The following is a 15000-nucleotide window of genomic DNA, read 5'->3' as shown; positions in this document are numbered from 1 at the left end:
AGTAAATAACCTTGGCGTGTCAAGCTGTTCGCTGGCCCCAGTATGCCCTTGTTCAGACATCTAAAGACTGAGAGAAAAAAATCCCTCCACTCTCTCATACATCCACCACAGCAAAACGCCCAACCATTACAGCAGTGGGGTGTGCGTATGCATGCATGCGTGTGCGCGTGCATTTGTGCGTGTGTGTCTTTGTGCGCCTCGAATGTGTATCTGTTTGTTTGTGAGCTTGAGTCTGTGCGTGCGTCCAAAGAACTTCCGAAATTCCCCCAGAAATATTTACAAGGGACGGATCATAAAAAAGAGAGAAATCTTTATTTCTTCCACATTATTGATGTCAGCAGTTTATTTTTATGTTTTCCCCTCTCAGCGCTCACATCGCACATCAAGTCCCTCTGTTGGCGTGGCTGCGGGCTGGCGGGTAAGCGGCGCGGTATGGATTAGCGTGTCGAGACAGGGAGAGAGAGAGAGTCAAAGAGAGAGAGAGTCAAAGAGAGAAAGAGAGAGTCAAAGAGAGAGAGCCTTTCGAACAGATCAACCCAGGATGCGAGCCAAAGCATCCCGACTGGCTCAAGAGTCCTTCAAGAAGCCAATAACCGCTAGTCTGTCCGTCACAGCTGCTGCTGCGGCTGCTGCTGGTTCCCCCACCCGGGCCTGCCCGGACTAGAAAGGAGGATGTTTTTGCAAATATGAAAAGTAGACTGATTGAACTCCCGTAGACGGACTGTATCGTACCGACGCCACTTCATCAATCTCTCTGCCGTCTGCTTTTTTTCTGTTTGCTTTCTCCTTTATCTTGTACATCCCTCGACATCTCTCTCTCTCTCTCTCTCTCTCTCTCTCTCTCTCTCTCTCTCTCTCTCTCTCTCTCTCTCTCTCTGTATATATCTCTCTCTCTCCATCCCTCTCTCACCAGATGACTTTGGACTTCGCAAGAATACTTTTTACGGCGTTATTCCTCTCTCTCTCTCTCTCCTTTTCTGGCTTCCTCTCTCTACCCAGACCATCCTGTTCCCATCATGCCCGTTCTCTCTCCCTCCGTCTATCTGTTTTTCTCTCCCCTTACCCCTCTCCCCCTTCCTCCCTTCTCTCCATCACAGTCATTATTTCACTTGACATCATCTCCTCTCGGGGTTCAGATTTGCTGTCTTTGTTTTCTTTTGCTAGTTTCTCCTTCCTCCTTTCTTCCTCTTTTGCTAGTTTCTCCTTCCTCCTTTCTTCTTCTTTTGCTAGTTTCTCCTTCCTCCTTCCTTCCACTTCCTCTACTTTCTCCTGCCTCCTTCCTTCCTCCTTTGCTACTTTCTCCACCCCCCCCCCCCCCCACCACACACACACACACACATACACAAACACCTCGACATGCACAGGCACACGCGGGCTCTCGACCTAATCCCCACGGTTTTAGACAGAGATAACCATGGCAACAGGTCATGGCTCCGGAGCCGGGATGTCTCAGGAATAAAGGCATTGATCAGGATGAAACGCTGTCATCTGGAAACACACACACGTGCACACGCGCACATCGCAGACTCTCACCCGGGCGCAAACACACATTTACACACGCGCACCACAGCACATGTGCACACAAAACAGGGGAACATACATTAACACATACACACAAACTGACATGGAAAGTTCTGCAAACAGGCTATATTGTTGGACGCAAAGACTTGTAGTGGTGGTGGGGGTGAAGGTGGTGGTGTTGGTGGTGGAGGTGTTGTGTGTCCTGTGTGTGTGTGTGTGTGTGTGTGTGTGTGTGTGTGTGTGTGTGTGTGTGTGTGTGTGTGTGTGTGTGTGTGTGTGTGTGTGTGTGTGTGTGTGTGTGTGTGTGTGCGTGCGTGCGTGTGTGTGTGTGTGTGTGTGTGTGTCTGCGCATGTGTGTGTGCATGGTCATCAGGGAGACCCCTGTATTGAAATTTCAGGCAATGAACCGGATTCACACAATCCTATCAGATGATATAACATCAGGGATACTGTGTACAAAATGCAAACACACCATTATCCTTTGTAGGGATTATGTGATACATTAACTCCAGTTCCGTCGGAATCTGTATGCTAATGCATCACGCTGGAACTGCATATTTCCTTGTGCAAACACAGTTTAATAGTCTGCATTCAATCATCTGTTGGTTTAATAAATCCATTGTACGAAGAGGGAGAATCCTTGGCAGGGTGTGTGTGCTTATATCTATATGTGTCCGATAAAGACCTTCAGCCATTAGCTCAGTGTCTCTGCAAAGGTGCGTACGGAGTAGAATTCATATGCGACTATTCAGCACTGGCTAATGAGACTCTGAGCAGGATTTATCTACCGAGGACATCTAGTACCTCGATATGCATACCCTCATTGAGAAGCCTTGTATACAGGAAGACTTGGGCTACGCATTTCCGCCAGCCACTCCTATAAAGGAAGGATTTTTTGTTAGATCTACTTAAAACACAGCATTTTTAAATACTTGATTCTGATTGGTCAATAACGACTCTCCAAGGGTGGGCACTGGTTTTCAATGATGGGACACCACCGCAATCAATTCCCTACAAATCCGACATTAACAAACTCAGTTAGCCACAACTACGCCTCGATGTTTCTGTTATCGCAAAAACAATTTGCTTAGAGCACCGCAAAATCATTTTCGGATTTCAGCCGATTAATTGCGAATATACTTTGTGCACGGAGGTTAATAGATGCAAGTAACAGATATCTAATCCTGGTTGGTAACTAATCCCCCATTTTATTTGGCGGTGGTAAGCAAGCTTGTCTTTGGCTCAACCACTATGTACGTTATATCAATGTTGATTTATTTCATATTACAGTAGTGTAGAGAAGCGTCTTAGCGACTGTAAAAGGCTGACGCACACACACAAACACACACACACACACAAGCAAACGCTCACACACACTCAATCACTCACTCACTCACACACAAACACACGAACACACACACACACACACGCACACAAGCAAACCCACACGCACACAAGCAAACACACACACAGACACACACACACACACAAATGACCTTGCCAGTATGAACAGGAAAGCGGTCCAGACCGTAGCAGGAATGCACGCATTTGTATTATTTTCGCAGTGTTTCTGGTAAACTGTGCAGGCCTAATCCTCTTCCTGCAGGAGGGTGCTGGGGAGGGCAGCTGGTCGTGGGAGGACACACACTCGCTCTATTCAGCATAGAGCAGCCAGTCTGGACCCGGCTAGTGTAATCTCTCACCACAGCAGATCACTGGGACTTGTGTGTGTCCTTGGATCATACAACTTGTCCTACTTTTCACATTATATCCTTGTTATTGTTATTCGTTTTGTAGTCATACCGCCCAATCCAGTGCAGTGCGGTGGCATGATTGGTCCAGCAATGGGCCAATGATGTGATGACGTATGTTTGACACACTGTAATGAATGTCTTTTTGAACCGAAGTGATTGTTGTGAGGGATTTGTTGAGTGATCTTATCCAATCCCATTTGAGGAAAACTCAAAAATCCCATTCAAATTATTCGTCTTAAGCTTTTTGTTATTTCTCATTTAGATTCAGTATTTCCTTCAGTTAGATTCCAGCATGCTTTCAGGGTCTTTGCCGTCTTCTCCTGAAATGTCATTTGGACACACATATATCTCTATGATAATAGAGACATAGAGGCAGAAAGAGTAAGAAAATATAAAAAAGAGACTGGTAGTCCTTGCTCAAAGTTTTAAGGTAGTGACTTGGTGAATCAGTCTGTTTCATAAACAAAGTCTCATGTGTTTCATGAGGAAATATGACCAAGAATTCATCACACGGTTCTCCATCAACCTCAGAAGCTGTTTGCTATTGGCCATTGGTTACTAAGCTGTGCTGCTCAGTGCTGAACTTAAATCGGTGCTCCTATCCAACTGTGTCTCAAAGACATTGATGGACGCGCACACGCACGTACACAGACACTCACTCACTCACTCACTGACTAACTGACTCACTCACACGCACACAGACACAAACACACACACACACACACACACACACACTCACTCACACGAACACATACACACAATTATACACAGCACACACACATAAAGCATATTGTAACACTAAAATTTGCAAAAATACCTGTACCCTTTAGCCAGTGACATCTGCAGTGCCACATTTATACCAGACAGATGGGTCGTCTTGCGTGCCACTGGTTCCTTCCACCCCGTTTCAATTGGTCTATCCACATTACTGTATTCCTCCAATTCACTTGGATTCTTCCCGTATATAAACACTATTGCTCCATTGTTATTTCTGCAGGCTTTCCCACAATCGGGGATGATTGGCCGTGGTATGAACAGACACTGAACGGCAACGGAGCCTTTGTTGTGCTCCAAGCAGCCATGATTGTGCACTCACTCTGCACCTCCACGGGATGAGTCAATCTCTCCGGCTCGCCCCTGTCCCTCTCCCCTCCTTATCTCTTTAATTTCCCAGCCAGCCGTCCCTCCTTCCTCTCTCATCACATCCTCGTGTTACACCCTGGTGTGTGTGCGTGCGTGCGTGCGTGCGTGCGTGCGTGCGTGCGTGCGTGCGTGTGTGTGTGTGTGTGTGTGTGTGTCTTTCTGCCATCGTTAATGAGTCCCTCGGGACTCGAATGAAGCAGCCATCTTTATGAGTCCTCCCTGGGATGATGTTTCTTCAAAGACAGACACACACAAACGTACACATTCAGATGCACACACAAACACACACAGGCACACACACACACAGGCGCACACACACACACACACACACACACACACACACACACACACACACACACACACACACACACACACACACACACACACACACACACACACACAAACGTATACACACACACACTCACACAAACAACATACATATAGACACACAGACACACAGACGCATTCGGTCCTTTATGGGAGGTGTCATACAGGGTGTGTACCCGCAGGCGAAGCAGCAGACAACCCTCGCCCAGGTTGTGAACGCCATTAATCACTGTGAGAAAGAGTTCCCTTCTGCCTCCTCTTTCTCTCTTGAGCCAGAGTCCCTGACACACACACACACACACACCCCTCTTCCCACACACACACACAGGCGTAGAGCAACACCAGGCCCCATTTGTCAAGCATTTAACAGATATGTCATAAAATAATCTCCCTCTGTATTCCTTTGACTCCTTTCTCTGTTCTAACAAAACATTAGCTTTTTTAACAGTGACCGTGGCTCGGCTAGGCTATTGATTAAAGACGCTCAATGATGGAATATACCAACTCACGCACACACTCACTCACCTACATACAGGAACTTGTGGCAGGTGTATTGCAAAAGAGTCAACGCCGCTGCTTGTTTGTGTTTGCTTGTATGCATGTGTGCGCGTGCGTTTGCTTGTATGTGTGTGTGTGTGTGGGTGTGTGTGTGTGTGTGCGTGTTTATGTGTGTGAGTGCATGCGTCTTCAAGACCATCCGTCTGCATTCCAGGTAATTAGACCGGCCAACAGCTGAATCCCATTAGCGTTGATTACAGCTTTCAGTATGAGAGAGCGAGAGAGAGAGAGAGAACAGACCAGATATGTTCACTTTTGGGACTGCATGCATTGTTATGTTTTGATTTTGTTTAGAATGTGTGTGCTTGTGTGTGTGTAGGTTTTGCCTGCTGTAGGGTGTACTATTTCAACAATAGGTGTTATGGTAGTAAACGTTTTTGGACCATGCACAGAGCGTATGCAGATGCTGGCTCCGGATAAAGTTACAGAAAAAGTCTCCCAGATTGAATTTGGATTTTCTGTTAAAGAATAACCGCCAATGTGAAGAGCACAAATGGAATGATATATTGGCTAACATTTCATTTGGAAATCTATGTATTTTTTTACGTTTAATTTACCAAAAAAGATGATGCCATTTATTCGTAATGTCAAACTATTTTGCAAGTTTGCTATTTCAGAATGTCTGTATGAGATGTCGGTAAAAGTCTGAATCGGGGTGTGTCCCATTCTGCAGTGTTTATATTACCCCTCTGTTCCCGTTGGACAGACAGTACATCAAGCAGTGCCTCAAAACGCAGTCCACGGGAGTAGCGAAGACAAATGGGACATAGCTTGTGTGTGTGTTTGTGTGCTTCTGCTACAGCTGTGTTATCGACTGAAAATGGCGTCTATCCATCCCTCTGTCTGTCTCCCTTTCACAACAAATACCCAATACACTCCCATCCAGGGCGTCTGATTCTCTATTCAGCACATATTTTTTTCCTCTCACTCTCAAAGTCATTCGCTCATCACTCAGAATTTGCAACTTGTTCTGTTTAAACTTTACTAGCCTCCACCCAAATGGATCACTCCTCCTCACTTACATCCCTCTATAAAGCATATAATGGACTAGTGTCCCTTTACCCTTTGCCAGATTCTATGGGCTGTGATTCACCGATTGATTACAGCCTTGTTTAAAGCAGACCGTTTTGTCGGCGAGGTTTACACCAGTATGGTCTTTTGATGGGATACCACTTCTTGTCTGAAAATAATTGCTTCTCCGGGTTCCCGACATAAGAGCAGACAGAAGCAGAGTTTTACAAGAATGGGGGGGGAACGGTAGACTAAAATACAATGAGAAAGAGGAATGAATAAATAAAGATACAGCGGAGCCCGAAACATGATTTACCAGGTGCGATCACCTTGTTAAAGGTGCACTGTTAAAAAATCTCATTACCTCTCATTTTGATTGCCTGAATGACAAGACCTTGCCGATTTGCTAACCCTGTACCTGTGGGGAAATACCCTTGCTGCTACTTTGAGGGGCAGTCCAATTCAGGTAATGGTTGTCACGACAACGCTTTTACCCTCAGATTTTACATTTTATCCCAAACTGTGTCCAACTGTGTCCAAGTATGCAACTTGATTGGCTCAGACAGCACCCTTAATCAGTAAGGAATGGACATGGACAAAGTTCAGGGAGATGCAGGGATATTTCCAGTGGAAATACAATGATGAGCACTACCTATAAAAGGCCTTTCAACATGGGATAAGACTGCCCTCTGGCTATTTCCAACACAGGTGCTCCTTAACACAAAAAATTACTTAAAAAATTAAATATGGGACATATTTGTTGACATTAGCCTGGCTAGGTTTCCTAGACGCAGAAGTACTTCTGATTCTGAACCACATTTGCCTCCGGCAATTTCCCTTGTTCCTCATCTTTGCAGATGTACCACCAAACCCTGTTGATATTTGGCAATGACCGTTGGTCGATTCGGAAGCAACCGCATTCCTCCTGGATTTCAGCATTTAGGGAAATCTATGAAATGGCCTCCTCAATCTTCTCTCCATCGTCCCGTGAGTCAGGTGTCAAAGGCCTCCTACCCGTCCCATCTGGACCCCGCGGGGGCCGCCGGGGGCCATTTGTCCATCCTGACCCGGAACTCTCCCAGTCGATAATGGAAAGCGAGGCAGACTAGGCAGATGCAGAGGCAGGAGTGAATGCAAAGAAACACACGGGTTTGGTTTGAATGCCAGCACTCTGATTGTGGCTGCATCTGGCGACTCTGCTGTGTAAGCAGATACAGCACCTGTCCGCCAGAGACCTTCGGGTCACTCGTCTTCGGCTGCCAAAGACGGATGCTGTAGGAAAAAGGAGAGGAGGCATCTCTTTGCTCTGCCTCTTCTTGGATTGGCGAGGCTCGATTAAGCCGTGATCTAATTACTTCTTAACGGTCCTGTGTTTAATGTCCTCATATTTCTATATTTAGAGTTGTCAACTTTAATATTCGTTGAGACACAACATGGCTTGATTTTCACACTTCTTTCGTACTCGTTTAATTTAATAAAAACAGTTTTTTAAATATTTGTTTGTATTTATTAAGCTATTAATACTTTTAGCTTTTTATACAAGGTCATGTACTTTTATGCTGTGACTTCTATGTGTATCATAGCCAAACTGCGTCTCCTATTCTCATGACTCTCGTAAAAGCTTGGACCAAAAATAAAATGAAAAACAGACAAGTGTACTGCTAGATTTTATGATGACTATTCAATTGTGAAAAATGAAGATACTGTAGCTTGAACTTGTCTCTGTTTTTCATTACTCAGGCGAACCAAAACAACTCTAGAGACGTATAATTGATCCTCTATAATACATATTTATATCCCCCTGCATGCATATGCTTGGACCTGCACTAGTTTTAAGTTCCTCAAACACTCCATATGGAGTGAAAAACAAGCATTGCATCAAAAACAGCTTTTAATGCCCCAGATATTACATATGCTTATTAAATTCCTGGAATCAAAAACCCTGCTTGTTCAAGTAATACCTCTGTAATACCAAAACTAACACAAACTATGTCAAAAACGTGCATGCATATACGAAACAACCACACAGAACCCGAACACACAACAGAAAGCAAATAACTGCCCCTTTCACGTCGATTTGCGGCAATGCACACTCTCACACGCACCCATGTGCTCCCCAGAGACCAATCCACCGGTCATTCCCCCGGTCAGGCAGGGACTGCACGGCGAGGACGTCCATTAGGACCCGGTGTAGATCTGGGAGTGGTGCGAGGCTGTGAAGGTGATGAACCCTGTTGATCTCCATAGCAAACGAGCCCCGCGGGATCCCCGGGCTTTAGGGCCCATCAAATATTCATGGCGTGTTCATTAAGTATTGAACAGGCCTTTAAAAAGTATTTAGACAAGCAAGCTTTCATTAGGGGGGGATTACGGTCTCCGGGTTGGGGGGGAATGTGGAGGAGAGAAGGGAGGGAGGTCTGAGGATGGACGGGGAAGCCTGCGAGGAGGGGGCGGGAGGTTGAGGTGAGGTCGAGGAGGGACATTGGGAGGAAATGGTAAGTCGTTTTTTGGCTGAGTTGGTGACAGGCAGCTGAGGAAGGAGGGGATGGGAGGAGAGGAGGACAGACAGAATGACTGACAGGACAGGTTAGCTGCGGGAGGAAGACAAGGAGTGCATGAAATGAATTAAGATCAAGTAGATAGGTGACGCTCACCGGCACCCTTATATTTATTTTACTGGTATCGATACTAATACCAGCAGTTTTTGGGGTATATCTTTTTTTGTAATGGAATATGGAGGGATTTTGACATGGAATCATTGTTTTCTTTTAAAATGTTTTTTATGACTTGTTTTTTCATCTTTAAAAATAGTTGCATAGTTGTGTGTTTTCAGGATATATTTGCAGAAAAAAAAACACTAGGCCGACTGAGCGACAAAAGAGCTTACCCTATTTATTGTGGAAGAAACAAACGAAACGGCATTCATTAAACATTGATGAAGCATTCAGACAGTGGTTAGACGCCCTGGGGTTTTTGTAATAAATGATTCAGTTGGAGTTTCGGGAGAGGGGGAAACTAGGGGCCAGATGAGAAAAAAGGGTGCTGCAGAGAAAGGCCCTCGTAAACACGCATATTCCGGTTTCCACACAAAGTTTCAGAGACCTGGCAGATGAGGATAAACGTGACTATGCACCCTAGACAACCCCGTACGCAGTGTTGGAAGGCAGTGGTTTCGTGCCAGGGATGATCTTGGAAGGACAACTTTTAGTCTTTCAGCAGTAAAATCATGGAATATCTTGCATCATCTTGTATGAATCATCTTAAATCAACAATTTGCCCATATCTGCCTGTAATTGTTGAACAGATTTAATTTGTTGGATTTTATCTGCTTGTTTTGTTATTTATATGTCATTTTCTATGGTGTAATCTCGGCTTCATAGTAAAAGCCGCTCAATGATTCCTCTGAGACTTTTGAATAAAGTTTGAATGAATCAATGACATTGGGAGCGAAACGGCCGAGAGAGATAAAGCCTTGTGCCGAAATACATTATGACAAAGACATTATAACTAGTTTTGCATGCCAGTCCGCCATAAGCCGTGCAATGCCTGGGGTTTGGGAGAACGGTTGTGGCTGGCCCAACCCAGGCCAGGTTGGCTGGATATCTGTCTGAACGGGAGGCCAGCCGTATATGCCACAGCAAATAAAACACTGTTAGTCTGGTTCCAAGCCTAGGTTATTATGGTCATTCCCAGACCATGTCTGGTCAATTATAGGAGTCAATGAGGTGTGAACTCTTCCCAGAACAATTGCTATGTAGAAACAGAAAACCCAGTACCATTTTTAACTTTTGTGAAAGTCTCGGTTAATCTCCACGTACACAGATTTCTAACTTTCTCTATCAGTGTTAAATTTCGCAGAAACCTACGCAGATGTCAATGCATGAGGCCCCGGAGTGTGGGAGAATAGTGTAAATAGGGGACAATAAGTTGGTCTAATAAGGAAGAAATCGAGAATTGAGGAAACTAAAAGGTGAAGGAAGAAAAGAGAATGGAAGAAATTACGACAAAAAAGTGGAAGCAGAGTATGAGATGAATCTCCAGCAAAGCAGCAAAGATCACGAACACCGAGCCCAACAAAGCGTACTTCTAAACCTTCCTCACACATCATAGATGTTAAAGTAACAATGCATTCAGTTCTCACCTTGGGTCTAGGCTTTTAGATTTTTCACGCAAAAAATATAAAAATACAGAGCAGCAGAGTTTGGTTCCAACCCCCTAAGCGCCACCACACATAGACCTAGCCGACACCTCTTCGCCCTCTGTTTACCCTCTGGCTCCAAAGCAGGTGTTGATGCATAGCAGGGTAACCAGGAAGCGACGCTGACACTAGGCCCAAGCCCCGCTGTAATGATGCAGCGATGAGGCTTAATGGGGCTGAAAACAAGGGCCGACCGACGCACAGGCTGGCGGCACAGTCAGGGACAGCACAGCCAGGGAGAGGTACTGTGTGGTGTGAAGCTGCTCCCAGCGCCTGACAGATGTTACACACACACACACACACACACACACACACACACACACACACACACACACACACACACACGGATTGAGCGAGAGATGGGTTAGAAAGGTGAGAGAAAGACAGGAGAGAAGGGAAAGGCGGCGAGGGAGACGGAAATAGGCAAAGACACACAGGGACGGAGAGGGAGGGAAAAGTGAGGGACAGGTAGGGAGAGTGAGAGATGGAGAGAGGGAGGTGGAAATAGGTGTAGACACACCAGGACGGAGAGGAAGGTCGAGGCGGACGTGAGATAAAGGGAGGGAGAGGAAAGTCAACAAGCTAGAGGTGAGGAGTGGAAGGACGAGGTACAAGTGAGATATACGAGGGAGAATGTCCGAGGGGTGGAGAGACAGAAATAAGCAAGGGAAAGGGAGGTGAATGTGCAAGATAGGATGAGAGAGACAGAACGGGAGGGACGGTAATAGGTAAAGACACAGGGACAGAGAGGGAGATGGAAAACAGGCCAAGTGACAGAAGGAGGTAGAGAGAGAGAGGAATGGAAAGAGGTGAGAACTCGGAGGCACACTGAGTGGGTTGGCCGCTGTGAAGTTAAGCAGACAACGACTTATTGCAAAGTCAAGCGAGCTTAAGTATTTTTCATTTCCCGAAATGTCTGTGTCCTGAAAGTGTACCTTGCTGGCCATTTGGGCCCAGGAGTTGGCTTAGTTGCCAGAATTCAATTACCTCACCCGGTATGCTCAGCGCGCTGGGTCGGACACATTGCCGCTCCGTTTCCCTGCCAACCCCGCCGAGACGGCACAAATTAAGCCAGTGGAAGAATCGACGCAAAGTAAATTTTACTGGTTCATGGATTTTTTCACATGCTCAGGGGAGAGGATCTGAGGCTGGATCAGAAGTGAGTGCATCTGCCCTCACTAATGCAAATTTGCATGCTCTCTTCTTTCTTATTTTTACCACCAACAGCATGTGATCAGAAACAATGCCATTAATTTCACCAAAAAGGTTCAAGATAATGATCGGGAAAGATGAAACCATTTCTGCTTGAAGAATGCGTGCTTAATGAGCGAAGGGCAGGTTGTAATGTGGGGAAAGTGTGAAGCGAATGGATTTGGAACATCTTTTCGTATTTTTAACACAGAATTACAGCTGGACTCGTTTTTGTTACATGCAAGCAGACAGAAAAAAAGTACTTGGACATGACGTAACTGAAGGTAACTTCTGAAGATAAACGCTAGAGCTCGCTAGCATAGCGGAACAACCGCAGTGTCAAGAGTGTCGAGCATGTGACCGATTAAATATCCAATCATTTTGGGTTGCTGTGGCACACTTGGTCCTCCAGTTTGCGGTCCTTTGGACGTAGATTATTATCATTATAATATAATATAAATCATAACCACTATCATTCATGCTATAAGAGGTTTTTCCACCATATCGGTCTTGGCCCTTTCTACCTTCCCTCCAGATTTAGTGACTTTCTTACCATTAGTTACGTCATGTCCAAGCTTGTTTTTGGCATGCCCGTGAACTGCATTTCTAAAACAAATATTCTAGCTTGTACGTCTAAAAGAATGATACTTATTACAAACTATACTTTGCTACTCCCCCACACATTAATTAAATGGGTTTCCAACCTGCACATTTCTCTCAAAAGGGCTCACAAATGAATATTTTCTGAATCTCTTCTTCCCCCAGAGAGATTTTAAGAGGTACACATATCTTGTTTTATTTATAATTATTTCAAGGCAGCTGTGAACACTCCATTGGTTGTAATTAAACCTGTGTTAAAGCCGGTAAGAAATATGTTGTACCCGTCTGGTACCACTCGGTGTACATAGATGGTAGCACGGTCCATGGTTGAAGACGCACAGCACTTTACATTGTGCTAATTACTCACTTGTCTTAATCTATCTGCTACTGGTCCAATTAGCTAAACACACCCCAGTCAAAACAAATCCAACTCTAGTCATTTGCATACTTTCTCTTGGTGCACAAAACATTACATGGGAATCCACTTAATATTTTTAAAAAAATAACCCTCTTTCCCTGTAGATATTTAACCCTTAAGTTCAGTTCGTTTTTTGCTTCACATCACGTATTCCACGCTTGTCGCCTTGATTCATGCGTCATCGACCTGCTTTTTTTCATGCTAAAAGCTCGGAAAAAAAGCTCTGAACTGAATGATCTCGTACGATTCATCGGGTGCTCGTTTGTAATTCCCCGTGGCCGTGGTACAGTCGACCCACTTATAAATAATCGGAATAATGACTGAGAGATCGTTAGTGCTGGCACTTGTCGAATAAATACATGAGAGATCAATCGATCTGTGTCGATCTAACACCGCTAGGCAGGGATTGTTTCAGCAGCTGGTGATTGAGTAGTTTTCCCCACCTCTTCCCCACCCGCAGCACTGCTCTGGCCTCCATCCACCTGGCCCCTACACATCTTTGCAGGAGCACTTCTAGTTTGTGTGAATTCTTTCTAAATATAGAGACGAAACGGACCACACAGTTCAACCAGCAAATCACTCACAGGAAGCACTGCATCCGTGTGTGTGTGTCCGTCTGTCTGTCTGTCTGCCTCTCGCTCGAGGATCTATATCTCTACCAGTGTTGGCTCAAGGTAATTGATCAATTAGGAAGACATTCTGAAAACGCTGGCTCACAAACACCACACCGGACCAGCTTCCACAAGCAACCACGAGCCACTGCTGTAAATCTGTCCGAGCTAAGCTTGAAAGGAGGCGAATTCTCTTCCCTCAGGTAACATACAATGTGTACAGCGGTGGTTTACTATAGCTGCCTCTACGGTTTTAAGAAGGAAGGAGCATTAAGATACATTTTGGGGGAAAGAACTCTTGTAATCTGTGAGTCTGATTTAGATTAAGACGTTTGGTGATACATTCAACTTGGCAGAAATAAATGTTGTAAGGCAGCTACCAGCGTATCCCTCAATTTATTTAACCTCAGGGAACTGGAGTATCTTACATCACTCAATACTTTTTAGAGCAAGTTCTTCATCTGCAGTCTGTCAGTGCGTCATCTTAAAAGGATAAATTTGAGTTCCTATTTATTTTTATTTTACCTTTTTTAAATGTTTTCTATGTATTTCCTCTATTTGTTCTTTACATAATTCTTGTTTTTGTCATCCATCGGTTTACTAGAGTTAGGATGACAGCAAGACTGCATACCTTTTTAAAAGCGGGCAAACAACTTGAATAACCCACTGCTTGACAAGCTGGGGAGGGTCTGTCTCTAGTCGTACACACTCACCTTAACACACTGACACGTGTTGCACACATTGAGGTGTCAATTAAACGACTAGTACCACACGTCCCACACATAGTATTGGAAAGCAGTTACAGATACATTGCCCAAAGGAACAGTATTCACTCATAAGTGCCTATTTAATTAAAGGATCCAAGTGCGGTTATTCATCAGACTTGGTTGAACAGAATAGTAAACGCAAAAAAAACAAAACAACAGCAGCCAATACAAATAAAAAGCAATCAGAGTGGCATTTCTAAAGGTTATGTCTCTTAATAAACGTGTTTTGCTGAGCACGATCTCGATGTCTCCAGACCTTATTAAAGCTCCAGGACCTGAAATGAACCCTCCAATAGCCAGCCCGGATGTTTTGCCTGCTCAAGACGCCTCTGAAAGAGGTTGTGCTTGTGGTTTGTGCTTTGCCCGTCGGCAAACAAAGTGAGGCAGGCGATGGGATCCGTGACTGTGTGAGAAGCACTTGGGGGTTTTCGATCGGCTGAATGGCGAATCTTCCTCCGGAAGCCTAATGGCGTCTTTCACCGCTCCGAAACTCCATCTCACTTTTCTTCTCACATTCCCCTCACCCACTGGAGTCCCATTATTGTTACTTTTTGGGCTGTCTGTTAAAGTGCATCACAGCGGCGGCAGCGGCTGATATCATCAGTCCTGCACTCGCTGGTGGATACAGGGGAGGGGGGGGGGTGTCGAGGAGTTGTTTCACACCTCCCCGAAAAATATGGGTATTTTTTCCTGGCAATACAGCTCATTGTAGCACATGCTCACGCTAATCAACTCTTTCCCTCACCTTCCCCCTCCTCCTTCTTCTCTCCCTCTTCTCCCTCCTCATCTCTCTCTTCCTCTCCCTCCTCCCTCTCTCTCTCTCTCTCACTCTCCCTCTCCCCCCCGCCTCCCTCCCCCTCTCCCCCTCTCCCTCTGCCTCCTCCTCTCCCTCTCCCTCTCC

The 15000-nt window shown here is 45.2% G+C and overlaps 1 protein-coding gene across 3 annotated transcripts in view; it reads left to right on the top strand.

Annotated features, from left to right (window-relative positions):
- The window catches only part of LOC130392218 (RNA-binding motif, single-stranded-interacting protein 3-like), a 162597-nt gene that overhangs the window by 102107 nt on the left and 45490 nt on the right, over positions 1–15000 (top strand). The window lies entirely within an intron of this gene.

Source organism: Gadus chalcogrammus, chromosome 11, assembly GCF_026213295.1.
Source record: "Gadus chalcogrammus isolate NIFS_2021 chromosome 11, NIFS_Gcha_1.0, whole genome shotgun sequence".
NCBI classification, from domain to species: Eukaryota; Metazoa; Chordata; class Actinopteri; order Gadiformes; family Gadidae; genus Gadus; species Gadus chalcogrammus.
Note: the sequence above shows the minus strand (reverse complement) of the source record. Positions and strands in the feature narration are given on the sequence as shown.